Genomic DNA, 27,384 nt, shown 5'->3' on the forward strand with positions numbered 1-27,384 from the left:
CACACACACACACACACACACACACCCCTAGACGGATGAATGAATTCGAAAAGCAGTATGGCGCATACTTACAAGCTGACACACACACAGGGAAGATGTCAGACTGTCCGAGAGTTTCAGTCACTAGCCTGCCAACCTCTGGCAGCGCATCAGAAAAGTCTGTCGTTTGTTAGGCCGCCCATCCTTACAGTTCGGATCTGACTTCTCTGCACTCACCACACCAATTACTCACCAACCATCCGTTCATCTCCCTGGCTTCATTCCTGGGAGTCTGCTGCTGGAGTACAGGAGGTAATGCTGGAATTCCCAGAGCAAATTACAAAGCTGCCACTCTGATGGAGGTTTCACTCTGTCTAAATCTGGGGAACTCCAATTCTGCAGAGTAATTGTGGAAACCAAGAAAGTCTCGGCTGAACAGAGAGCAAGCAGCAAACTTCGGGGCTGAAAAATGAAGCCAACGTGGAAGTGCCAAAAACTGCCGTTCCTCAAACGGACACTTGAGGCTGACTCCAAAAGTGAGTCAATCCCTTTAGACCCCATGTTAACATGCCAAACTTTACAGCAGATATAAACATGTTTACAGCCTGGTACAAAAAACTATGGTGTAACCAGATTCTCAGAGTAAAGGTGTAGCCATAGCTGTCGGTATTTCAGTGTGTTTTCAGTTCATCAAAGTTGATTCTAATATTTTGGTCACCTAAAAAAGTCTTGTTCAGCACAATGAAATTGCAATTGTGTCAACCTCAAATGATGCGTTTGAGGAGCACAAAGCTGCTGCGTCTGTGTGCACCGCCATCTTAAAGACCCTCTAAGGAGTTGGATGTTCAGTTTTTTCTGGGAAGTACATTTCATTTTAATGGTTTTAAGCCTGTTTTTCGCTCATGAAAATTAGTACTAGCATTAGCATTATCACAGTTAACTATAGACTGTTAATGCAACATGCTAACTAAGCTAGCAGCTAGCAGCTAACGTTAGGGTCAGCTCCATCCTCTCGTCCAAATATGGTCACTACTGGCTCCAAAAATCCATGATGGTGACAGTCAAAATGCAAACTCGAGGCTTCAAACCAATGGGTGACGTCACTGTAGCTACGTCCATTATTTTTTACAGTCTATGAGGGACACAGACTGATAACAATGAGCAATTGACTCTGGGGTTGGGTTGAATGGGACACTATATGTTGGAATTTTGCACTGTCACTGTCTGTTTAATACACTGTAGGGAACAATGAATTTTACTGTGTTGTGTGTCTCTTGCTTGCTAATGTATTTTGTGTGTTCTGGTAGTTTAGGTGTTGGCACCTTTACAAGTTCCTTTGTAGGGTTTTGCTGGCTGTAAACTTCAAATTATATTTTGTCAGACTGAGACTCTACAATGTACTAAAGTGCACCTAAGTCATGAATGTGCTTTTATTGTGCTGGCGATGTTTCATTAGTGGCCAAATGAGAAGGGGGAGGGAATATGATGGTAAGAACAGAGTATTTGTGGGGAAAGCTTGAATGTCTTTGGTCCTCTATACTTATTACAGCCGGGATGCAGAGTCTTGGAGGCTAGACAGCTGTTTGAGTTCAGTGGGATGCCAGGAAGCTCCGAGGCATGACAGAAGCTGACATGAAAACGTGACCGGATTATTGTGCGGTCCTCTCCTCAAAACCAAAAAGCCATTCAACTTCACAAACAGCCTTTTTCTTTCCTGTCTTTCCCCTTTCTTTCCATCCTGACCCTGCGGAGATGCATGCACTTTATTTCATTTATTTATTTTTTTTGTCACCAATTTCCCTGTTTAATTCTTTCACATGGCTTCAGCCAAGAGGTATTTTCATGAATCTGGGACAAGAGATGTGTAAAATATGTTTTAAAAAAAGATGGGAGGATTGGCTCAGAGGCATACGTTTTAAATTTTAGAGAGGATAATCATTACTATATTCTGCAACTTAAAAATGGTCAGAGGTGGTGGCAGAAAAGAAGTCCCTCTGTAATTCTTTGCCTAAGGTTTCAAAGTAACTGTGCAGTCCGTTTTTTTTTGTTGTTGTTGCTTTTCATAGTAAAAAAAAGCATCCTTGATGGTTGCATCAGATGCCACTGGTCACCAAAAATAGATGCTGGTCTCAAACAGGAGGACAGATCAGGATAATGAGCAGGCTGAGTGACTGAATCAGCCTCTCGAGTTCAGATGACTTCCACTCAGAGTCAAATGTCTTGGCAAGCTTCAAAACTGAGACAAAGGGAACCATTAGCTAATACAGCAAATAAGTCATTGATTCTAGTTGCAGAGGACAGAATCCTCAATTTAAGAGTTACCTTATCTCATAATTCGCCTGTCTCTCTCTGAAGGTTTTGTTTTTTTTAAATCCATTACGTTGAAAATGGAGCCATTTGTTTCCTCTGTCCATTGAGAAGAGTTTGTTGCTAAATGGAGATGAATAGCTCAAGTGTTAAGTCCTGACAGTTTTGGCAGTACACACCTCGGAGAGCACAGCTGAATATTAAAAACCACTGACGTTTATGGAGTCTAATATGCTACTGGATGACAAGAGCAGGAAAAACATCCTCTACAGTAGCTGGGTGCACATATACAAATAGTGTAATGCATCCCAGCTACATATAATAGGGCTTGCCACTGTCTATTTTTTTTCTCTGAATAATAAATGCAGAGTATGCAAGTGTGCCATTGTGCTGGGTGTGTGAGTGTTGTCTTATATCACTTCAGTACAGTACAGGGCCCTTGTGATTTGGGAGCAGCATTGCAGGTGTAACTTATTGTGTTGCCTACCACCCAGATGTGGAGGATTATCTTCATTATGTAACATGCTAATCCTGAAACAAAAGACATCTGCTATAATAGCTACAACAGAAATAATTAATTCACTAAGAAGAAGTGGTAAACAATTACAAAAAAAAGAGTTTGGGGGCTTGAGTACAATGAAAAATGTCAGACTGAGACAGCTTATAATGATTTGAAAATAGAGAATCATTAGTATTGAGAAGAAGGATGGGGATAATAATTGCAAATAACAGCACTTCAGTTTCCATGAAAGACATTTACCACGGAGGATGAGAAAGATGTGGAGTGTGTCATCTCTCTTTTCATCCCCTAGACAGTCAATTGAGACAGTTTGAAGAGGAAATTCTTTGGATGGACAGTTGAAAGTATTTCACTGAACTTATTTGTTCATTATTTACCAAATGCAGGCAGGCAAATGCATATTTGGTTCAACTTGTAAAGAATGAATGACAAGACACACTTTGAAAAGCTGCTCCCATCCCCCCCCTTCCCCTTATTTTTTTTTTTTCTTCGCCTTGGTTCTGCTCCCTTCCACGTCCTTTTTACTACTCAGTAGATTTATCAAGTTTCCCCTCAGAGAATTAGCAGAAAGTAGGGCACTTTAATCATGTTTCCTAACTTAGGGCTGCCATCAAAGGGAGGCAGTGCTTTGTTCTGTTGAGAAAATATTGCTGATAACCCCCCTGAAGCCTCAGATCAGAGCCCACTGACACAATTGACTTACTCCCCCAACTCTTTACCAGCTAATAACAAGACAGACTTACAAAACATCCTAACTCGTGTATTGTCATGGCTGCTTGAATTCAAGCCAATTGATTTATTTCAAAGTACCCTCAGTGGTGGAAAGTATTGAAGTACATCTACTGAAGCACTGTAACTAAGTCCAATTTTGAGGTATTTGTACTATACCTGATTCTATTTTACGCAGCATTGTACTTCTAATACTCCACATTTCAGTGGAAAGTAATGTACCTTTTACTCCACTGATTGTGTTTCACCAAGTAAACAAATGAGTGAAAGGTTTCTTATAGTGGCCCCAGAGCTCAATGCACTGCAACTTTAAAAAACACACATGCAAACAGACAAAACACAAGCAAATGATAAAAAAAAACATCATCAATTTGACAATACATATGCAGAAAATGAAAAAAACAAATACACAAAGGCAGCTGGAACAAAATGGAAGTAAGAATCAAAGTTGCTGCAAAGTTGTTACCATGGTAACATGGTAATGATGTACATTTATCTTACCATCCTGATTGCATGATTCAGATTTTATTGCAGATATCTGCTACATTTCTGGCATTAGCTTCACTACTCCTCCACTGGTTGATAATTAGTTCACAGACTAAGATTTTATATATTTATAATGTTAACGCATCTGTAATAAAAATCCAATAATGTAATATATATAGCAGTACAAAACCCACATAATGAGTAGTTTTATATTTGACACTTCAAGTACATCTTGCTGATAATAACTACTTGTAACAGATACTTTTATTTTAGTAAAGGATCAGAGTATTTCTTCTCACACTGAATACCTGAATATCCAACAAATGTGATGAAACTAATCTGCAGCTAATCTGATCGCTGGTCCAAACAGTGAAAGATAATTATAAGTAAACAAATGTGCTAATTTAAAACTTGACGAAGCAGAAGTGACACTCATGTCTCGCTTGCATTATGTGTCGCTGTCAGATGGCGGGAAAGAGAACATTTGGGGTGCAAATGGAAGATGTGTGAGGAGGAATAAGCCAGTTAGTGATAGAGTGGGCGATGTGAAGGCGGTTTAACAAAATATCTGATCCCATCAGTGTTGACAGACTGTTTAAAACTAGCCATGAGGCTTGTTGTGTTTGGATGTGAACAACTCCCACTCCCTTTTACTTAAATAATACACATCTGCTGTCTCCTGTCTAATCTGGTTGGTGGGGTTTTGAAGGTGAGATGCTTTTTTTTTTAATTTATAACAACAAATCACAAAGGCAACGCTGTGGTTGTACATCTCTCTCCACATGTACTTTGCATGCCAACAGTGTACATGCCACATTGCACAGAAGAAGAGAACACCCATCCCCACTGAATAATACATTACAGCTAAGTGTTAACAGCTACTGAAATGTTTTGATCAGACAGCAGTGATTAAACCAGCGGCAACATTTTGGAAAGTAAGAGTCTAAGTCCTGTGTTAACATTGTCAAGAGACAATTGTTTTGACATCTTTGAAACTAGGCAAAGTTGAAATTGCATACGACAAAGGTAGCAAGGGGACAAAGTGGAGCAATTAACCCTCATGTTGCCCCGAAGCTCTACTGTGCAAAATTGATGCTGCCACTCAGCAGAGACCATAATCATGCTTCTAGGATGGAGACATGGAAGAGATCTCCAAAGCTGTTACACAAAGAGAAGCAAGGGAGACCTTGACAGTGATTGGTGGTTGTACTGTGGATTGGCTCTGAATTTCTTTTTGAAGTTGAACCACTCAGACAGAATCTTAAATGTACTTGGTAAACAGTCTGAATCTTCAATGGATCTCGCCACAGAAAAGCCACTTTAACAAGCTCCTTTAGTCTCGCTGGGAAGAAGTACATTCGATCCCGTGTCAGAGAGCAGACACAGTGTCACATCTGAGTCTGAGCTGCTTTCATCATGCGACTCTCTGCAGATTACCAATCTGAGAGAGGATGTCAAGTTCTCTCACTGCCCAACTGCAATGTCAGAGGTAATCCTGCGACTTGAATCTTTAAAAATATTATCTCTGTCAGCGAGAAAATAAAGCAAGAGCAGAGACGGACACCGAGAGGTCAGTGGTCGCAGAGACTGTCGCCTTGAAACTTGATACTCTGAGTGGAAATTGCTAATCAAAGGGACAAGCCTTCCTTGTGTGTGTGTGTGAAAGCAAAATCTTATGGCTCTTAGCTCTATCCGAAAGACCCTGTTAAAGAGAGAACAGTGATTGAACAGAACAGAGTCATTTCCGCTCCTGTGCCCCATGGCTGCCAGATAGCACTTCTAGCTGGAGATGGCAGACAGATTACATCTCATCCGTATGCAGAATGCGAGAAGCGCTGTCATCCCCCCTTCACTGCCAGCCGCTGATTACTTGAAGAGAACAAGGAGGGGTTGCAATCAATATGGAGAAAGAGAGACTGATGGGATATTGGAGTACACCAGCCTGATCTAAAGAGATCCATGTTACTGCCTGGCCAATTCTAAACGGAGACAGGTGTTATGGGGCTGCAGAGCCCCCAGGTGAAGCATAGTTTTATTTGATGGATTTTCTTTGAGTACCTGGGCAGGAAGGAAACAATCTCTAAGCAAGGCAGCAGCTGAAGTCATGATACTCCTTTTGAGACCTGAACATCAAAAAAGTTGAGGAAAGTTGTCAAATTGGATTTGGTGTGACCTGGGACATGTACTACGAAGCAGGATTTGGGGTTAGCAGAGTAACTTTAGGTTTAACTCTGGGTTTTCAGGGTTATGATGGTGGTTCACCGCTCACCGGGGTACATTGCCATGGTAACTTATGCTGAACAGCTAACCTGCTCCGGAGCAGAACCTGTCAACACCCCGACCACTGACCAATCAGATCACTGGGAATAAAGGAGTCATCATTCTGACAGGATCCTGACATGAACAAAAGTCCACATACAAAAACACTGCGAATATAAAAAACATAACCAAATATAGAAACACACTGCACAACAGAAAAAAACACAAAAAAGCTGCAAGTTGTACAGAAAAAAATGGAACTGAGTTACAAAACAAATTAAACTTCCACAGGACACTAAAAACAGACAAACATGCCTGAACATGCAACTCGTCATCACGGTTTGTGGTTCGACTACCAGTCAGTGACATTAGAAAAAGAGCTAACGATGTATTCTGATTGTAATATTAACATACTTACACATACTTAAGTCGTGTTAGCTTTCCAATTCAAATAAATTGACTAGATACACGCAGCTAATGATTTAGAGTGATTAATTAGTTTCAGTTTTAGTGGCTCCTTCTTCTGGTTTGTTTCTCAGTTACGTGTGCTTCTGTGCAACTTGCAGTGTTTCAATATTTGGTTGTATTTTCTGTATTTGCAGCCTGTTTTTGTATTTTGTTGTGTTTCTTGTATTTGTAGCAATAGTTTCTTCTACAGTGCAAATCTTGCAATGGAGACATTAATAACAGAGAAGTTATGTAAAGATCATAATGTGTACTTTAACAATTTAACGATGAATTATTTAACATGAGATTGTTCTCTGACACCTGTTTGGTCTAGCAGCCACTTCATGAAGACGCTCGAATACCAAATAATTAATCAAGTTACTTTCCGGCAACATGCATATGAGCAGATTTCACTGCCAACGTAGTCTTTTATTCATTTTCTGTTCCACATAGATTAATAAATATTCAGCCTTCATGCATACTACTGTTGCTCTTCCTCACAAGTACCACCTAGCAGAGTGCACTCAGTAGAGTGCAGATCTCTGCCAGGTGTGTAAGTTTTCTTATATAGATGTATGCAAAGTTTTTAAACAGTATTTTTGTATAGTATAGTCTCAGTTTTCTTTAAGATGCATAGAGTAGTGTAATGGTATTGTAACTGAACATCCTGGGTTCACCAAGGAAACAATAAACAGGATGATAAGTTCAAACTTCACAATTTAAACGTTGTTATTTATTAAGAACATTTTGTTGTAACACACCACACAAAATACAGTAAAACACCTCCCTACCTCCCTCTCCCCTATCCAACAAAGAAAGGATGAATCTCATTTAATGGTCCTTCCAGGCTCCCTTACAGTCGAGATGTTGACGAAGACAACAAAAACTTATACATCTCTTATAGTGTCTAACTTTAGTTGATCATAACATATCAAGTATGGAAGATGAGACCAAACTTTTCTATAAATGTCAGATTTTGAGCCACAATAAAGGCCAAAATGTAGCCTGCAGCAGACTAAGTAAGCCTTGTTTTTAGCATTGCCAGAAATGCCTTTTGTTATCTTGTAAAGCATATCGTAAAATGGCGAGGACCACTGAAAAGACAAAAGTCTTATGAGGAATCACATTATAAAATAGGTTTTTAGAAAATTGTGAGTCACCACAACCACGAGAGGTCCCTGTCCATACAGTCATGAATGTGCACAAAAAATATTAGGCTGATGGGTCCAGTAGTATGTGAGATTAGCTGCAAACAGACGGACGCACACACACACACACACACACACACACACACACACACACACAAGACCAAAATGCATGATTCCCTCCAGGCTTGGTGGAGATAACAAATGTCCTTGCAAACCGCAGCTACAAAAGTTGCTATTCAGAGGTAAAAACCTAATTCAGAATCAATTTGTGGCTTTGGGATGCAATTTAAAAAGGATGCACTGACGGCACTGGTATTTATGTGCAATTCGATCCGCTGAGGTGTCTTATAATGAGGCATGACTAAAATAAAACTAAATGTGGATCTAATCTGTAAATGACCAAATTAAAGTGTGTGAGATTTATTGTTTACTAGAGGACACTTGTGAAGGTAAAACAGGACAAAATGAAAACAAGTGCATCTGTAGCAGCAGCAGTATGGCCCAGCGTGCCTCTGGCTACACAACAAGGCTAATGGCTTCATTAGTGAAGGGCACTAATTAGGATTAACGGGCCTTCTCCACAACAAACCAACATCCCTGCACTTAAACCTCCATCTGTGTCAGCTCTCAGTATGCGCATGGTATTCTCCCTTTTAAGTGGATTTGGCATGGTGTCCGTAATAAGGGTTGATACATAAGACAGGAGAGAGTCTGATTTAGTTCAATTCAGCTTTGGTTAAGGTTGGATCAGTTGGACTGAAAAGTAACTGTTTCAGACAATTACAGTAATTGAAACGTGCTTCATACAGAATGTTCAAGGGACTAGTGCAGAAGATGAAGCTCAATTATGCAAAATTGAATGCAGTTAGTTTGTTTATTGATTTAAAGCAATAGTTTGACATTTGGGAAAAGTCGCTTATTTACTTTCTTCATGGGAAGATCAATATCAACCTCGTGTCTGTACACTGAATACAGATAAGTCTAAGAGTACAGCCTCGCTGAGCTGCTATGCCTCTTTGACTCTGACTCTAATAAACAGGTCAAGTTAGGGGGGTTTAGGTCCTTACTCCAAGCAAAGCTTTCACACCCAGCTGTGCAGAGCATCTCAATAGATTTTAGAGACACTTGAAGGACGGGTTCACGATATTTCAAGTCTGTCTTAAAACAACACTCAGGTGTCAAAATGAACACAGGTTTTTCTTGCTGTGATCATTCCTCCTGTTCATGCTGGACATTACAAGATCCCTTCATTATGTGTTTTCAATGTAAGTGATGGGGGACAAGATCCACAGTCCTCCCTCTGTGCAAAACTGCATTTAATAGATTACTTGAAGCTGATGTGAAGCTTCAGTTGTCTAAAATAGTCAAATCAAGTTTATATCTTTCAATGTTACAGTCTTAGCAGTCTAAAAAAGATAAAACATTTCAAACTCTGGTCAATATCTACCATTCCTTCCCTCAGGAAAATGCCTGCAGAGCATCAGAGCTCAGATCAGCCGCCACAAAGACGGTTTTTACCCCCAGGCGGTCAGATTACTGAGCAGTAAACACTTTACATGACTCACAGTGATTTATTATTTGTGGGATCTCTTATTTATTTGTTTTTGCTTCTTTATATATATAGTTTTAAGGGCTGAGAGAGCCTGTGCAGTTGCATTTCATTGCATTTGAATGTACATTTGTATTTTTTAAACCTACATGACAATAAACTTGAACTTTTTTTAGTGCCAAAGTCCCTCATTTTGTTACGATCCCTCCACCACAGCTCAATGGAAAAACACTGTCCAGGGACACACAAAGCAGGACATTTAAACACAAAAGACTGTTGCTTTGGAAGGTGTCCACTTTATTTACAGCTGAAGCTTCATATTAGCTTCAGATAAACTTTTAAATACATTTTTGCACAGAAGGAGGCTTGTGGATTTAGTCCCCCATCACTATCTGTACATTGTAAGCACATTCGGAGGGGATCAATATGAACAGGAGGAATGATAACAATGATGAAAACCTGTTTAAATGTTCATATGACTGTTGTTTTAAGACAGATTTGAAAAATTGTGAACCTGTCCTTTAAAATTGAGCCTCATATTCATACAAAACAGCAGAAGAGAAGGGAGCTTCTAACACTTTCTTTTTTACTCTAAATGGGGCATCATAGGCCTTTTTCACTGAAGACATTTTGACATCATTATCTGCTGGGAATCAGAGAATTATACGATTAAACGATTATCAAAATAGTTCAGTGATTAATATTCTGTCGATCAACTAATAATAGCTCTGGAATGAGAATCTCAAACTTGGACCTAAAAAGTGGGACATTTTGCAAAATAACCTTCAAATAATCTTCAGAAAAGACTCTAAAGAAGAGGTAACAGCATTAATCAGCTACCTGCTACTGTTACCAACCCTCCAAAGGAGAAACTGCACTGAGGAAGCCAAGAGAGTTATTTCGTGAAGATAAGAAGAGAAATGAAGGGGTCCTTATTGGTGGTATTCTCTCTCTCTCTCTCTCTATGAACTGGTATGATGGCGGTGCGACAATGTTTGCGGTGGTCTCTCCTAGTTCTGACGATGCAAAGTCTTTGTCTATATCTACATCAGTGTCATTGTGTGGAGTGCAAGGGAAATCTGTCTATGATCGTCAGTTTGTTTTGGACATTTGTAACAAAGACTTTTGCTATGAGAAACACTGGCTGGAAGCTAAATCAGCTGAGCGCGCTTGGTCGGCTGTGCCCAGTGGGCCCAAAGGAGACCAGGGCCTTGTTTGGAGCTGCACCTGAAAGGAAACATCAAAAGCAGTGCAACAGGATGTGGAAGCTGGGAAAACACGGAGGAGTGCAAGCTAGGCCACTCGTTGACATGCAAGAGCTTTCTACATCAAACTGAGACACGTACTTTCTTCATCCTCTCTGTTGTTGTTGCATTGCTGTGGGCTGGGAGGAACAGCGTGTGTTTTTTGTGTGTGTGTATGCAAGTACACAAGAAAATCGCAATAAACTAAATCTTGAATTGATTAATTGATTAATCAGCAGCTCTAAATCTCGTTAGTGTTTTGCTTTCTCTGTGTAGTCTACGCACAAGGACTCGGGTACAATATGGGTTCTGTTTTATCTGCTGTGGATACTGTGATTCATGCCAAGCCTTTACCACCAGCTGCTATAATATCATCATTAAGTGGAAAAAGCGGCCCCCTCAGAGACCCTCCATGAATCCATCATATCCTTTCATCATAGCTGAGAAGATGCTGTGTTTACTCCAAGGTGTTTCTTCATATGTCATGTGCTTCATGAGAGAGCCCTGAGAGAGAAGCAGCATCTGTTACTATAAACAAGTGGCCTGTAAACCCATGAATCATGCCGAGTGACCGTTCATAACTTAATTTATCCGAGCCCTGAGAGACCAACTCATGCTGGCCTCAGATGTTTTCATTTGAAAAGCTGTCTGATAAGCCAGAGCTATAGTATAGTCGTCTTTTTTAAATGCCACACACCATGCTGATATACAAAGTTGTTGGAATATTGCTGGTTCAGCTCAAAGTCCCCGGTGAATACGCTTAGAAAGCCTTGATACTCTACTTAATCTGCTGTAGTATAAATGTGCTGAAACAGAACAAGCATATGGATATGGATCGAGTGTAAATTCAATAAAATGCTTACTCTTTCAGAAAATATCTGCTTTAGTGAGATAGGCAGTGATTCCTCCAGGCAGCTGGTCTCCACTTGTTCCCAGAGTTTTCGAGACACTACCTGGACACTGATTTTTATTCATGGAAAAAACGGGGTTTTTTTTTTTTGTGTGTCAGCCCAAAATGCATTTGAGTCTATTGTCCAGAACTCCCAAAAGATCGATGTGTTTCATTTCGTCAAATAGATGTTTTCTGGCAGTAACAACAGTTTGTGTCCTCAACACCAAATGAAGACGGTTGATTTTCCGCTCTATCACTGCTCGATATAACCTTGTCTCTTCTCTCCTTTTCTTCACTCTTTTCAAAGTTTCTTTTTGTCTGCTTGACCTTTATTGCATTTCAGACAAATCCACAGAAATATATTACCCTCCCGGAGATAAAGCCAGGAGTCTCTTCTGGCCTTGTTCCCATTCTCCATTATAATTATCCTTTATCGTTTGGGTGCGAGAGACTATACATCATCACAACAACCTTAAGTCCATTTCAAAGGCATAACCCAGAACAGTTTTCTTTTTTCTTCTTAACTTATCAACCTCGACTTTACTTTACACAGTTGTTTCTGTCAAGACGTGCGAATTCAAGATGACACACTGTCTTCAAAGACTCAATACTATATGATTTTAAGGCTGTAAATGGCATTTTTAATATATTATGGGACTATACAAAAAATGATTGAGGTAGGGAAGTGCAGAATCTTTCATTTATGTTTTTAAGCAAGTTTTTAAAAATTCACAGTCTCCCCTCATAAATAGTCTCAATACTGTGAAAGAAAATTGAATAGTGGGTTATCATCTTTTGTATATATATTAGTAATGTTTTCAAACTAAAGAGTCAATGTTTGTTATCAACTGAATGTGATGTAATGTCATTGTCATGTTGGTGAAGAAATCCTACTCCCAGGCTAGTTGAACTCTTGAACTTGTTTCTATCTGAGGATTGCTTACTGACCTCTGGGGTTAGCTAGAGATATATTTGTCTTAAGCCTACTGTTTTAGAGACCATACTTGTTTGTAAGAAGGTGTAACGGTTTGGGGAAGTGTCCATTTAGGGACCAGACTGTTTTTAGCTTTGCCTCTGGAGAGGTATAAAGCTGTCTAGTTTGGGTTCACAATCTTTAGGGAAAGGGCCAGCTGAACAACATGCTCTCTCTCCAAAAATACAAGATGATGGTATTTTTGTTTGTGTTTGGACATTTGTATAATTGTTAGTGATGATGTGATGGACTGTCTACAACTGCTTCAACAAGTAACAATGTTTAATGCTTTCTTTATGTCTCCATGTGCCTCTTTCTCAAGAAAATTTCCACAACAATACCAAACTTCTGAATCGCAAATCTATTATTCTTTCATAAATACCTCATCTGTCATTAATAAATGGGCAGTTCATCCGTAATAAAGCTTTCAGAGAGCAGAGAAATGTACTTTTTTTTTTAGTTTTAGGCTATTTGTTTTTACAATCACATGATATTATGGTTTTATGTTAACTAAAACAGATGATGATTTCAATGAATGATATTGAAATTTAACACACCAAGAACACTCTGGGTGTATAAAAAATGTACAAAATGTACATAAAAAGTGTTCTGGGTGGCTCGATGTATCAGCTGCACAAAAAAAAGTTGAAATATTACAATTTTGCATGATCTCGGTCACTTTAGGAAGAGTCAAATTTCAGGGTAAAAGGATGGTGTTGAGGATGTTTTTACTGCTCTCAAATAATAAAAAAAAATGAGCTGAATAGTATGTAAGAGTTCAAAACCCTCATACCCTACCCTCATATCTCATAATAAAATATTTATAGCAAACATAACAAAAAATGTGAATAATCCTGCCAGTGAATAATCCTGAAGTTGAAAAGGGCTCAGGCGGAGGCTCCGTGGCTGCTGATGGATTTGAGCCCTGCAGGGTTTCCGCCCTGCAACCAGACTCGACAAACTAAACATGCAAACAAAAGATGCAAATAAGACCAGATGATATTGTCTGATATGTATGAGATCAGATGTCAGACTGTCAAACCAAAATCATAAAGCCAGAGATGCACGACCAGATGTGATGAAGGTTGTTGTCCAAACAGCTGTTCTAAGAGTTCAGTGGTAGATATTAAATCATATGTTTATAATTAATTTATATTATACATAATTAAAGTCTAGTGCTCTCTGACATGGGGAAGTGAGAGAGAAAGTGTGCTGCTCTGTTATATTGTAGAAAACATGAAGGTGAGAGACATGGCAGGCTTTTGAAAACAGAATCACGCTTGTTTAAATTCCTTGTAATCCCACATCTATTTCTCATAGCTAGTTGGTTTTCCTCTGCATACAGCCATGACCCATGGTACACACATCTTTTTGATGTAAGTATTCGATTTGTATTAATTTATTCTTAAAATAAATCTCTCAAGGTAATAATGAAATAATAATCATCTTGGATGAGAAAAAGCTGAAAGACCTTCCACTGCTTGTCTAAAAGTTTCAGGCTACTCTCCTCTCAGCAAAGAAGAAGAAAAATATACAGCAACCCTCCCTTTTCTCCTGATCCCTTTTCCCCTCTAATAAATGTTGCATAGTCCCTGACTACAGTCCCTAATCTCTTCTCTGTTACCATTCTCCAAAACAGAAACTGAACCTTATCCATCCCAATAATACTGCTGTTGTATAGCCTTGCGTTCTGATATCGAATGCATTTTCTCAGTGACATCGCAAACAAAACAAACATGTCAGAAAGTTTTTTTGAAGTAGCTTTTTCCTGCTCCCTCAGGATGCTGAATATCTTTTTAATAGCTGTTGTTGTATTTATGTGGCGTCTCTACGGTTCGACTACTGAAGATTGAAACACAAGTTATGGACTTGTGTACAGATAGCTTAGTGTGTTTTGTGTGTGCATGTTCATGTGTGTGTGTGTGTTTTAGGTAGGAGTAGAAAATTGCAAACCATTTCTCTTTCCCACCCTACTACACTAATGTCTCACTTGGGCTCCCTCGCTTAGATTGCTCATTTTCCAGCTGCCGCTTTTTAATAGGAAGTCTATCCTGTGAAACTGGACAATTGGTGGAAATCCACAGAGGGTCATTTAACAATGAGATCACTGCTCTATTTTGGATTGTACATCATGAAAGTGAGAGTGTGACTTATGTAACGTGCCTTTTTTTATTCTCCTTGAGCGTTTTTCAGCCTTCCACCTCATCACAGTTTGTGCTATTAAACTATATATATCACACAAAGTGAATATCAAATAAAACATTTACAGGTTTTTAATTCCAATGTATAATGTGTTTCAGTAAGAGTTCACACATGATGCTAAAATCAAACCTGGAAAGGATGAAAACAAGACTTAAGGCGCCTTAAGATTGTGTAAAAACAATGATTGTGTAAGTTTTCTGCATATATGACTGTAAAATATCAGTTTGAGGGACGTCAGATTGTGCAAAGAATATATGATGAATTATAGTGCTACCATGGAAATGGACAAAAATGTACGAAAGCAGAGGCACATCATCACCCCGCGTCATCCATCTGAAGCTCTGAAGTTTGAAAATGCAGCAAAGTCTCACAAACTTATTTTCCTTTCGCCTCCATCGTTTTGGTTAGTGTTCGCCATGGGTGTATTAAAAGCTGCTTTATGGTAGATCACTCAACACTTTTGATAAGTGTTGCTCAACAGTCGCGCAACATTTATTTATGCTTCAGCAAAAGGTTTCAGTTGTCTCCATGGTAACCAGAGGCTATCCTCCACTAAGCTTGTTTAGTTACATTAGTGTTATATCATCCTGACTGGGACTAATTAAAAAAGGACATTGCAAGTTATCTTAAGTTTTACAGACCAAAATATATAAGGAAGTTCAATGAAAACTAAAATCTCTGTGGCGATGTTAGTAACTTTACCCAATCACATTGCGTGAGAAAATATGACGGCAAGAAAGGAAAGTGTTGAGTGACACTTTTTTTATGTCAAAAATACATCATTTCTGTCGAGCTACCTACCATAAATCAGTTTTAAGTGTGTTTTCTCTCTAAACTTTCTTCAAAAACGCAGTGAGGAAATGTCACACAGGCCAGTGTATTCTCTGATTGGCTGGTTTGTGGTCGGGGGTCATAGCAACACTCACGTGGTGAGAATTTGGTCTTAAATTTTAAGAATTGGTCTTCAGGCTGTTTTTGATTGTCAAAGCTCCAGATTGGTCATTGATGGATGTGTCTAACAGTGCGATCTAGGATTATCATTTTGGACTGACGATCAAATATTTCACCATGTTTCTCTCAGAACTGTCAAATTTGGTCTCAGACGGCTGAAAATCACACAGTGTAAAGGAGCCTTAAGAGGCTGCAGCCATGCTAGCAGCTCTGTGAGGTTGTACTTTGAGCTAAATGCTAACATACTCATGTTTAGCAGGTATAATGTTGACCATGTTAACCTTTGGAGTGATGTCATTAGTTTAGCAGGTCTTTTAGTCATGAATAGAAGTAATATATTAATGAGAATCACCATAGTTATTACAATTCATCCTGAGGGTGACATGAATGTCTGCACAAATTTCATGGCGATCCATCCAATAGTTGTTGAGATATTTCAGTCTACATGAAGCAAAGTGGTTTTGTGTCAGAGAGAAGTGATAATAAATATGAAAGCAGAAAACAGACCAGACAAGTTTATATTTAATGACATGTCACACTGTGTTTCGAGGAATAATGATTATGAAAATTAGTTTAGTAAGCCATCACTTTCCCGTCATGAGCCGTATAAATAAATAAAAACTATCATCAACCAGCATGAAGCACAGTGTTCATCAAGAGAAATGACTGGATCTACAGGATTTATGACAGACACAAACTGCTGGGTTCAGTTTCTCAAACTTTCCTTCTTCATGACATCATGCAGCTGATGTCACGTCTTCACTTCTGGGATGCAGCTTATTGAATAAACAAAACAAAGGAACCACGGGGAGGATGATGCTTTCTGAACAGTAAATCAATGCTCACATTACTTGAGTATCTTTTGACTCTCTTTTGGCACATCAGGACTCAAATGCAGGGAGTTTTTGAGGTCCGTTAATGTGAGCACTTTATTTTTTTTAATCCACAATTAACTTGAGTCAGACTTTGCGGAGGAGCTTTGCTGTGTAGCTTAATTACCAGCTGCTAAATTGAAATGTAAATTTGCTCTTTCTTCTTCTACTGAGGCAGAGCACTTCAACGGTTTGCAGCGCAAGCAACAAGACAAAGAAAGGCGCCTTCTCAAACAAACTTGAAGGGTGTAATGTCACATTCAGAGCACATCCACATGGATGCAGAATACAAAGCGTTCTGTAAATCACAGCAATATAACAAGATGCCTGTACTTGTCACGTTTAAGTATGTTAGATATACAAAAGGTTTATTAGCATGCCGAGTGAAAAAAAAAACCAAGCAGGTTGTGCATGATATGAAGTATTATCTGTTGTAGTTTGGCTGAAGAAAGCTGATATGACTACATTTGAATATTTAATGCAATTAAAGGTTTACTCTGTGCTTCTGGCTGTGTCCTTGTTATGCTCATAGTTATTAGCTGCGGATGTGGTGTGAGTTATTGCAGCAGAGTATCTCAGTCGAGCAGGCTCTGTCCTGTTTCGCCAAAATAACCATGAGGTTCATGAATTCATAATTCTGCTTTGGGAGTCTTTTCTTTTTGATATTTCTTTATGTATGCTCTAAGGAGAGATTCCCACAACTGACTTCACTTTTCCCGACCTATTTCTTTTTTATGTAACATCGTGGTTGTTTAAGCCCCTTCCCAAATGTCAGTCTCCTCTTGTCCTTTATTATTCCGCAGATGAGCGCTATTATTGTTTCCTTCCTACCATCAGTGAGATTTAGACCCCATTCAGGGAAAATAGAGGAAAGCTTATCCCCAGATGCTTCTCTGCTTTTTATTTATTGGTATTTCCATTGAGATGCCTCTCCATAGAGATCCTTGATTCATGCATCTTGCTAGTTGTGTAAATATTTGGTGGGGGAAATTTTAATAAAGAAGCTAAGTCAGCTGACTTTTCCGCAGGGAGCTGCGCTAAGTTAACTGAGTTCACTCTGTCATTTTTAGAGAGGCTTTCATCATGAGCTGGATTGTATCTACATGCCAACGGTAAAACATTCCCCCCTTGAAATAAAAAAGAATAAGAAAAGATTTCTGTCTTTTTAATTGCGGTGAATCCCGCAGTCTGCTAATGGGGAGAACCATTATAGAGGATATTACACTTTCAATCCTGTGTGTGTTAATTGCATTTTACAATATATTAGATATTTCCAAAATGAAATATCTATGAAAACCCTCAAAATTATGAACTAGGGAAGCCATACTGTTCTCATCATAGTAAATGTTATACTATATGTTGTATCAGTAAGTGCATTGAACTGCATTATAAATTGGATTAGAACAAGAGATGCTCAAACTTAAAGGAAGATTAAATCATTTTTAAAAGAAAAACAACACATTCTTCCTTTTACAAATGAAAAATTGAATTTATAAGCAATATAACACCTTTTCCCAATTCAATACTTTCAGGGGTTTATATACATTATGTCAAGACGGTGTGGGTGTGGTTTCATAGATCTGATTTGATTGGCAGTAGCTCGGTAAGATTAGGACTGTGTCCCTCGTTCACTCTTTCACTACTCCCAATAGACACTGAATAGTTTACTCAATAGTGAGCTGTAAATTGAGATTTCAGACACTTACCAATCAATGTAATTGTGCGTCATCACAGTCAGCTGTGATGTCACACAGCTATTTAACATGTGGAGCACTGCATTATGGGGTTTTTAGGGTTATAATCAGAAAGTACTACATTTCATCTTTCTATTGTGGGATTTTTTGAGGACACATATGGTGTGTTGAGATTTCAGATACTCAATAAATATAGTGCACTCTATGGTTTCAAGTATCATTACATTCTGATTTGATTTTTGCTGAATCCTGATTGGTGCTCAGAAGTATGTGACATCATATTTTACCAGCTGAGCCCCGTCCACCTCAAACCAGTACAAAGAGCACAGACATAAATCTCTAAATTGAAATAATCAAAAATGTTCCACTTAGGTTTGGTGCTCATGTAGGATCCTGTTGTTCATAGTAAGAAGCCGATTCAGAAAATAGGTTTTCAAGGCCTTTATGTGCTGCGGAGACTGGATGTAATTCTTAGCGTTAAAGTGATAAGGTGTACAAAGCTTTATTATAATATATGATGTCAAGAAGCATTCTGCCATACATTATTTAAAAGCCTTTGTGCTCTCGGTGGATGAGAAATACTGCATGCCTGCCTGCCTGCCTGGACTGAAGCTGTGCGTCTGATCTCGACTCAGAGAGAGGTTTAAGAAGCATTTTGTTGTAGCAGATTTTTTAATGAACAGCAAACTTTGGGGTTTGAGCGGCTCCAAGGTAGAAGGTTAGTTCATAAAGTCTGGATGTGTATGAAACAATTAGGGCTGTGCTCACTTATTATTTTCTAGTCCAGACTGCCCCATGAGGACTCCTCTGTGAGGAGCGCTGGAAAGGAGAGTATTCAATATCAGATCTGACAGGCAATATCTAATTGACATTTACACAGCCACTGGCTGTCCTCTCTCAGGGCGATTACTGTACCTCAGCTCTGAAAGGTGATTCACATAAATGCCAAGTGGAAACCAACTAACATTATATTATTACTGACGCAGATTGTTTAATCCTTGAGTCCACAACAGTGGTGCAGCACGTTCTCCAAACTGATGAAGGTGAAATGTGAAGGACTTGGCTTCTGCAAACGATGCTGCTTTCAAATTTTCAAAGTTTATTTCAGAGTCTTCCCTGCTGGTTTAATCCATTTTTTTAAGATTGTGATCACACAACAAAGAAAATCTCTGTAATATGTGTAAATGGAAATGCTAGTCCATCAAAATGATTACTCCTCTCTAGCACACACACACCATGCTTTATTCAGTATACGTTTTCAACAACTTTGATAAGTCATGTGACTAATAGATGCCAAGATACTAAGTATACAAAACAACATTACCATCATCTTTTTTAAAATATTTTTTACAAAATCATGAAAAATACTTTGAGAATAACTGGAAATTCAGATTTATTAAGTTTCAACAGTAGATTGACTATAAAATTAGATGCATTTATCCATAAATATTGTTTTAAAAATGAGTTTGAAAACTGAGGTTGAAAGAATCTGCTGCATTGTATCGAAAAATGTAGATTCAGCATAATTACCAATTGATTAAAAGATAGAATATATATTATATATATACTATTTACTGTATATATATATGATATATTAGAAAAGAAAGAATATTTTAAAATGTTAATTGTAATATTTTATGTTTTGTATTTATGGTCATTTACATTCCTCTAATTTCTGTATCCACATGGACTAAATATGGTATTTTTTGATTATTTTATTATTTTATTTATACAATACAACTGTAAACAACCTCAGATGTATGAGATATAGCCAAAAATGTTTGGCGAACAGAGTGACGTGTTATAATTTTGATGGACTGAAGCTCACTCTGTTCTGCTCCTCGGTGTCTGTTCGATCTCAAAGTTAGAATCTGTTGAATGAAAACACTTTTGTGACCGTAATCCATTCAAAATATTCTCCCTCACCAGTCTCCTTGGAGACTATTCAGCCAAAGCTGTTTTTATTTCCTTTACAACAGCATTAATAAATAGCACAAACCTAACGGCTTCACTGAAATAGATTCTTCCAGTGTATGGCCTCAGTGTGTGGACACAACCACTTTTAATTTTTGTTTTGGAGTCACAGTCGTGTCAACCACGCACCTCATGGAGAACACTGAGGCGGTGTGAACTGACTAATGTGCGGATATTTATGGACATCATTGAGAGCTTCATGATTAACTGTGTCAAGTGTGGGAGGCAATACTTTCACACACTAGGAAAATTACACCATACCCTTCCTCTCCACTGATTCTACCCATCTGATTTATCTAATGGCTTTGGTAGCTCATCTGCAGCTTGCCTCTCAGGTGTCCTTCACTGTGTTAATGTAATATAGAAGAAGAAGAAGAAAAACATATGCTGTCTATTCAAGTGGTGATAACACATGCATTAAAATATGGCCTGACAAACACATGCAAAAATGTAGAAACAAAAAAGATAAACTTGGGCACCAGAATTGAGCTAAATGCTAAACATTTAGCAGGTATAATATTACACACCATCTTAGTTTAGCTCGTTAGCTAACATTTGCTGATTAGCACTAAACACTGAGGCTGATAGGAATGTCATTAGTTTTGCAGGTATTCAAAGTAACAAAGGATTGGACATTGGAGATTATGAAAAAAACAGCAGCAACTGTGGCCGCAAGTGACAATTACAGTGTGTTGGTAAATGGTAAAACATAGTGTTACAGTAGCACAAGTAGAGAAGAGTCATTAAATCAACAAATTGAATCAGTAACGTCAGTTATACAGCATCTAGCTAAAGTTTGCTAATGTAAGCTAACATTAGCCACCATAAGCTACTGGTCATACAAGACCAAGTAAGTTTGTAGCAGGAGTGTACTGAATTGAGAGTGTTTTTTTGCCTATATGTTTAACTTTTTATTAGCAAAGTGAACATGATATTTCTGCATTCAAAAGTTACACAGTCTCACTTTAAGGGGTATTATTACAATTAATCCTGATGAGAAATAATGTCTGAAACAAATTTCATGGCAATCCATTCAAAAGTTGTTGAAACATTTCTATCAAAACAACAAATGTCAACCTCCTGGTGATGATATGGGGAGAAGTCAAGGGATCACCAAAATCATTAGGATACATTCTATGGGAACCATGAATGTAGCTGCGGATCTGTGTTGTAGATGTTGAAATATCGGATAAGTGAGATGTTTGACCTGATGATGGCACAAGATACAGGCACAAGGTCATTAGGGTTCCCGCATCTGGAAACAAAATGTTGGGACACCTGACCAAGAGAGCAGCATAAACATCACAAACAACAATGAATACAAACAACATAAACAGACTATGACAATTGTCACACACTACGAATGAGTGAACACAATATCCAGTTAATTTGCAATAAAAAGATAATCCAGTTAAGATGCAATGCGAGTACACAAAATATCCAGTTAATATGTGATACAAGATTATAGACAGAATCCAGTTAAGATGCATGAACAGGCATGGTTTTACAAAACTATCTCAACTAAAGTAAGAAGGAAACATTTAAAAGCAACCACACTAACCAAGAGTACTATTCTCCTCTTTTAGACTTGACTTAAACAGTAATCGGCCTTGACAGTTTCAAGTACTTCTGTACATTGTTCCAGGAGGAAGGGACAGCGTATTTAAAAGCTTTCTTCGCCCAGCTCCAACTCGGGGGAACCAACATCTGTAGAAAACTGTGACAGCACAGGCCATATTGGTTTTGATTTCTACACATGTATGTACAGGGATAAGATTGAACCAGCCCATGGAGAGATCTGTGCATAAAAGTTAACCAATGAGAAAGTCTGCAGACATACAGGAGGATGTATAGGGGATGACCACTTATCAGCAGCATACGCAGCACAGTGGTGTACAAGATTGCCACAGCCAGTAATATTCTATCTACTAGATGTTGAGATATTGAGTAGGTGAGAACTTTTGCTTCCACTAGGATTAACTAGGATTCCTCCATCTGGATGGAATAAATGTATGCACAAAAATTCATTGCAATTCATCGGATGGTTGTTGAGATATCTCACTCTGGACTTGAGCGACTGAAGGGTAAAAACTGCATTTTTTTTTTTTTTTGCAGTATGCATCAAAGCTTCAACCACTCAGATGCATCCCAGCACATTTCTGCACTCCACGTGCTGCTACAGCACAGCAAAGCAGAGCAGAGCAGAGAGACGGGTGTGTTGCTGGGGATCATTTGCCACTCTGAGACTCGGCTTAGCTGAGGGGCTTGGCAGGCCCTGCCTCTGACAACCACATTGTTTAAAGCTTCAGGAGATTAGCTGAGCCACAACCGCTGCCAGGCACTGATATGACTGCTGCCGAATTCACAGCAGGGCCGTTGAATTGAAGTTGCGTCTGGGTCTCTGGAGGCGGCCTCTTGCTGTGACAGGCAGGTGTGTTTATTCCAGCTGAGAAGTGGGAACAGTAGGCGGCGGAAGCGGCTGTTCACGACGACTGAAAACATCTGCAGTGCTGTTAGAGCTTTGTGGGGGGTGGGGGCAGAGGTTAGGGCCCTCCAGCGATGCCTCCACCCTCAAGGCAATCTCATTTTAAAAGGTTCTCATTACCCCCGGGCCGCTGCACTCAGGTATACCGTAAATCCTTCGCATCCAATTTATTCTGGAGTGGGCTGACATGGAGCCTTCACACCAACTAATAGCCCTCCACGACTTCTAACCTCACTCTCACACACAGGGCTAATCCACTGACTACAATAGCAGACAGCTGAAAATTACTGCTCATCAAATTAATTAATATTAATAGGGTGTCATGTTCATTATCTGGATAGTAAATTAATTTCCCAATCTCCACTAAAGCAACATATCACGTCGTCTGCTCTATTTTGTAATGATGCTGATGGTTTTATTTTACTTTACTTTCAATACCCTTTAAATTGTTATTGTCTATAAAACTGAGTTTAAAACGACTCCTCTCTCTTTTGTACTTTATCCCTTTTTCATTGATGAGTTTTATAGGTTCATATAGAGTCCAGTCTCATATTTGAGCACTTTATGTGTTTCCATTTATACTCCCTGATCTGACATTTGTGTTGGGACTAACAGGAAGTTAAGTCAGTATATAGTGTACAGACTAAGAGCCATGTCGCCTCCCTGCCTTCATTTCTTCGTTAAGTAGGGACAAAAGAAGAAGAAGTAAAAAGAAGTAAATATCAATAATAGATGTACATTAAATCTACAATCAAATCCAATTTAAACTGAATTTGCAAAAAAATTGCAGTATAATTCAAGGTGAGTATGTTATTTTAGAGTTTTCCTGAGGGGTTGAATTTGTCGTTTTTGAACATGAAAGGTTCTTCCGAGCAAGAGACAAGAGCCAAGACTGTCTTAGAGATATAAAAAGAAAAAAAAAAAGAAGACAAATCCTGCAGCTGCTTCACTGACAGTGGATGAAAATCTGGCGGAGATTTTTTTTTTTTTTTCGCCTTTCGAGAGTTTAAAGCCTCTAGCACTACACTTTAAAAAAAAAAAGTTAATAATAAAAGTTAATTTTGATGTAAAACACTCAGCTAAACTGTGAGTCCCAAAAAGCCTTCTCGGCATTAATTATTAGTGGAACAGCTTCCAAGTTTGGTCTCTTGATGATTTCACAGATGGAGGTTTTGTCTTTCTGGTTTCCAGCATTTTTTCAGGTTCATATATGTTTTAAGAAAATATTGTTCCTGTGTTCAAGACCACAGGCAAAATTCACACATGCAAATTTATGTATTTGGGTGTGGTGTGTGGGTATTTACTGGCATAACTTATCCACAGTAGTCTATTTTATCACCAGATGAGTTGTTCCTCTCAGGTCATTACAGAGGATGTACCACACCATGCTATTCCCTCCATTTTTCGGCAAATAGCGTCTATGAATGAGTAATGAAGACTTGAGGTGGCTTCCTGTGTGCACTGCAGCATTCATTTTCTGCTGTTAAATGTCTTGTTAGCAACACATCTTGCTACTCTCTCCCACCCTAGCATGAATTGGAGGTAATTGTTTTCAGTATGCATCACTGAAATACTCCCAGAAAGCAATAAAGTGCCAGAAAAACACAGCAGCACGACAACGTCTCAGCCTATCTCTCTCTGTCAGATTTGTTGTTCCAAACAATTAGTGGGGTTGTTACCGTGTCACTGATTCATTTTTTTTTCTGTCTTACAATGTGATGAACTTTTACTGCGAAGGTTTTCACCCACTGTATAGAGTGTGACTGACTTCTATACTCATTGTCACTGAAAAAAACGATGTGGGAAGATTTGGTCATTAATTTAGATTTTTCTCCAGGCAGAGATGCTACTGAATACAGCGCGAACATATGTTACTACATGTATTTCTATGCAAATTGGAACTCTTAATTTTGCAGTTGCAGATTGAGGTCACTGGGGTGTTTTTCTCATTACAAGTTTCCACAACCTTTTCAAAATAAAAAAAAAACTTTGTGCAACTTTTAGAAACTGTGTGACTTTTATATCTCCCCCCTACCAAAGTCAGACAAGATTTTAATGGTGCTTAATTGGATGTCTATGGAATCAAGCAGAACCTCCTCTCAAAAGTGCTAGAGGCACGGCCCAAGGAATTGTTGGTCAGTCGGTTAGTTGGTCCAGACTGAAATATCTCAACAACTACAGGTTGGATCGACGTGAAATTTTGTACAGACATTCGTGATCCCCAGAGGACGAATCTTAATGACTTTGGGAATCCTGTGACTTTTCCTATTATGAGGTCATAGAATTTTTTTAGTGAAATGTCTCAATACACTATTGGATCAATAGCCATGACATTTGATACAGACATTCATGGTGCCCAGAGGATGAATCTTAAGTGATTTCCCGACTTTTCATCTAACGCTGCCAGCAGATAAACATTTTCACTTGTCCGGTGAAGTATCTCAACATTTGTTAGATGGATTGACACAGAATTTGGACAGAAATTCATGGTTCCCAGATGATGAATCCTATGACTTAGGTTATCTCTTGACTTTTCCTCCAGCACCAACATGAGATTGACACTTTTAGTTTTTAGTGAAATGTCTCAACAAACCATTGCATTGATAGTCATGACATTTGCTACAGACTTTCATGGTACCCTCTGGTGCCACCATGAGGTTGACATTTGTGGTTTTGAGTGAAATATCTTCTGTCTTTGTGTTTAGTGCTAATTAGCGAATTTTGGCATGCTAACATGATGATCGTGAACAGCGCTGCTAAATATGAGCATGTCAGCATTGTAACTGTGAGCAGCTGCTAGCGAGGTAGGCTCTTTTTCCTGCATTGCTAAGTAGATAAAACTGTAAAAAAAAAAAAAAAAAAACCTTTCAAAAAATAAACTATCCCTTTAAATGAGGCTCTGAATGTGTTCTGCTGTGATTAGGTGATGATATTTCTGTCTGGCACAGGCTGCGAGGCAGTGAGATCTATTGTGGTGCCTCGGGTCACAGCTCTGTGGATGCTGTGAGTGCAGAGCTGCAGCTGCCTCTGCCTGAAGAGTCTCCGGGAAGCTAAAAGGACTCTGCAGAGCAAAGATGGGTTCATGGCTAAATGGAGATGATCCCCGACTATGCTAAACTTCCTCATTAGCCTGCCTGGCCTACAGAGTGTCATATCTACAGATTGTATTTCATCCGTATCTGTTGGGAAGGTGAGCAAAGAGGACCGTGCCAGACTGAAGGAGGCAAAATCAAGAGAGGAAGATATAATGGGAGATATACTTGAAAACCAAGGCAAAACCAAGACTGACATTAATGTTTTTTAATTGACTTTATGCACCTTGTATGATTGTTGAAATCACTGATCAACTGAAATAATGCACAAGAATATAGAATTATATTATTCTTTGCAAGCACATAGGTTATATTTTGTAGAGATTCATTTATAATTATACTTGTACATGAAATACTTTGCTTTTGCATTGCTCCCCTACTTCTCTAGTAACCAATAATCCTACAAGAGATCTGAGTGGACTCAGGTTAAGAAGGCAAACTTGAGAGAGCAGGATAACAGCAAACATGCAAATGTATTGTGCACAGAATAGTTTTTTTTCTTGCTTAAAATTCAATTTTTCTTTGTGTGATGATAATTTCTCGACCAACTATAATTTATTTGCTTGAAAAAATACCTTATGCTCAAAATGTCCTGTCACGCACTCAAAATTGAGACAAATGAAAGTACAATTTTAACATAAATTTAAATTTGTTATACAAGAAGCTGTTTCTTAATCAGCTGTATTTACAGTTAGAGTTTTTCTTGAATCCAAATGAGCACAAAGTAAACCCTTGGTACTGATGAATGTTACATAAGTGACCTGGCTATCTCTTTTGATTTTATTAGTCATGATAAATCACCATAAAATCCCCTTCATCAGTCTGTTTACCAGTGACAGAGCTGATGCAGCAGAGCAGAGCTGTATGACAATGTGGATATACAGTAGCTGAGTACTTGCAGATCAAAGGCCAGAACCAGTCTGCCAGAGAGAGAAAGCACCGCCTGAGGACAGATTCTGCGTCTGGGGAGAAGTGTGGGGGCTTGAATTAAACAAAAATGAGATATGAAAATGAATGTTTTGCTCTCATGAATAAGCTGCGTCTTCCTGCCTCTTTCTTTTTATTCTTTCTCTTTCTTTCTTTCCATCACTCTTCTCAATCATCCTCTTACTTTCTCCCTCACCGAAACACACACATACACACATTCTGCACTAGCACAGAGCTCTCCTTCTTGTGAAGCAGAATATTAAACACTCATAGTTCTCCAATATGTACCCAAGTGAATACCTCGGATCCTGTCCAACTCATTTGTCTTTCGTCTCCTAAGCTGATAAAGCTGACAAGTCTAGTCTCCATTCATGAGGGTGAAGTAACCAGGATATTAATTTTACCCCTAGCCGTGTTTGAAAAGGGAGATGCTCTGAATTGCTATTCATTCCCCTCATTTAAAACTTTTCAAAGCAAACCTAGAACCTGGAGTTTTTGAGTCGGTATTTTGATGCATCTAACTTTACCCGAGAAGAAGATGAAACATCTTTACAGAGGTCATTTTGAGGTTGTGCTCACACTTACAAGCAGTCTGCTCACAGCATGGCGGCTACATTTTCATGTACGTACGTCTCAGGAACACAGCGGGGATTA

General features: G+C 38.8%; 1 long non-coding RNA gene across 1 annotated transcript; it reads left to right on the plus strand.

The window, feature by feature from the left end:
- Window positions 1-67: 67 nt before the first annotated feature.
- On the plus strand, window positions 68-23,190 carry LOC121895372. The gene is made up of 2 exons (XR_006095761.1): window positions 68-515; window positions 22,342-23,190. It is a non-coding gene; the product is annotated as an uncharacterized LOC121895372 (long non-coding RNA).
- The last annotated feature ends 4,194 nt before the right edge of the window (window positions 23,191-27,384 follow it).

This window comes from Thunnus maccoyii, chromosome 4 (assembly GCF_910596095.1).
Source record: "Thunnus maccoyii chromosome 4, fThuMac1.1, whole genome shotgun sequence".
Taxonomy (NCBI): Eukaryota; Metazoa; Chordata; class Actinopteri; order Scombriformes; family Scombridae; genus Thunnus; species Thunnus maccoyii.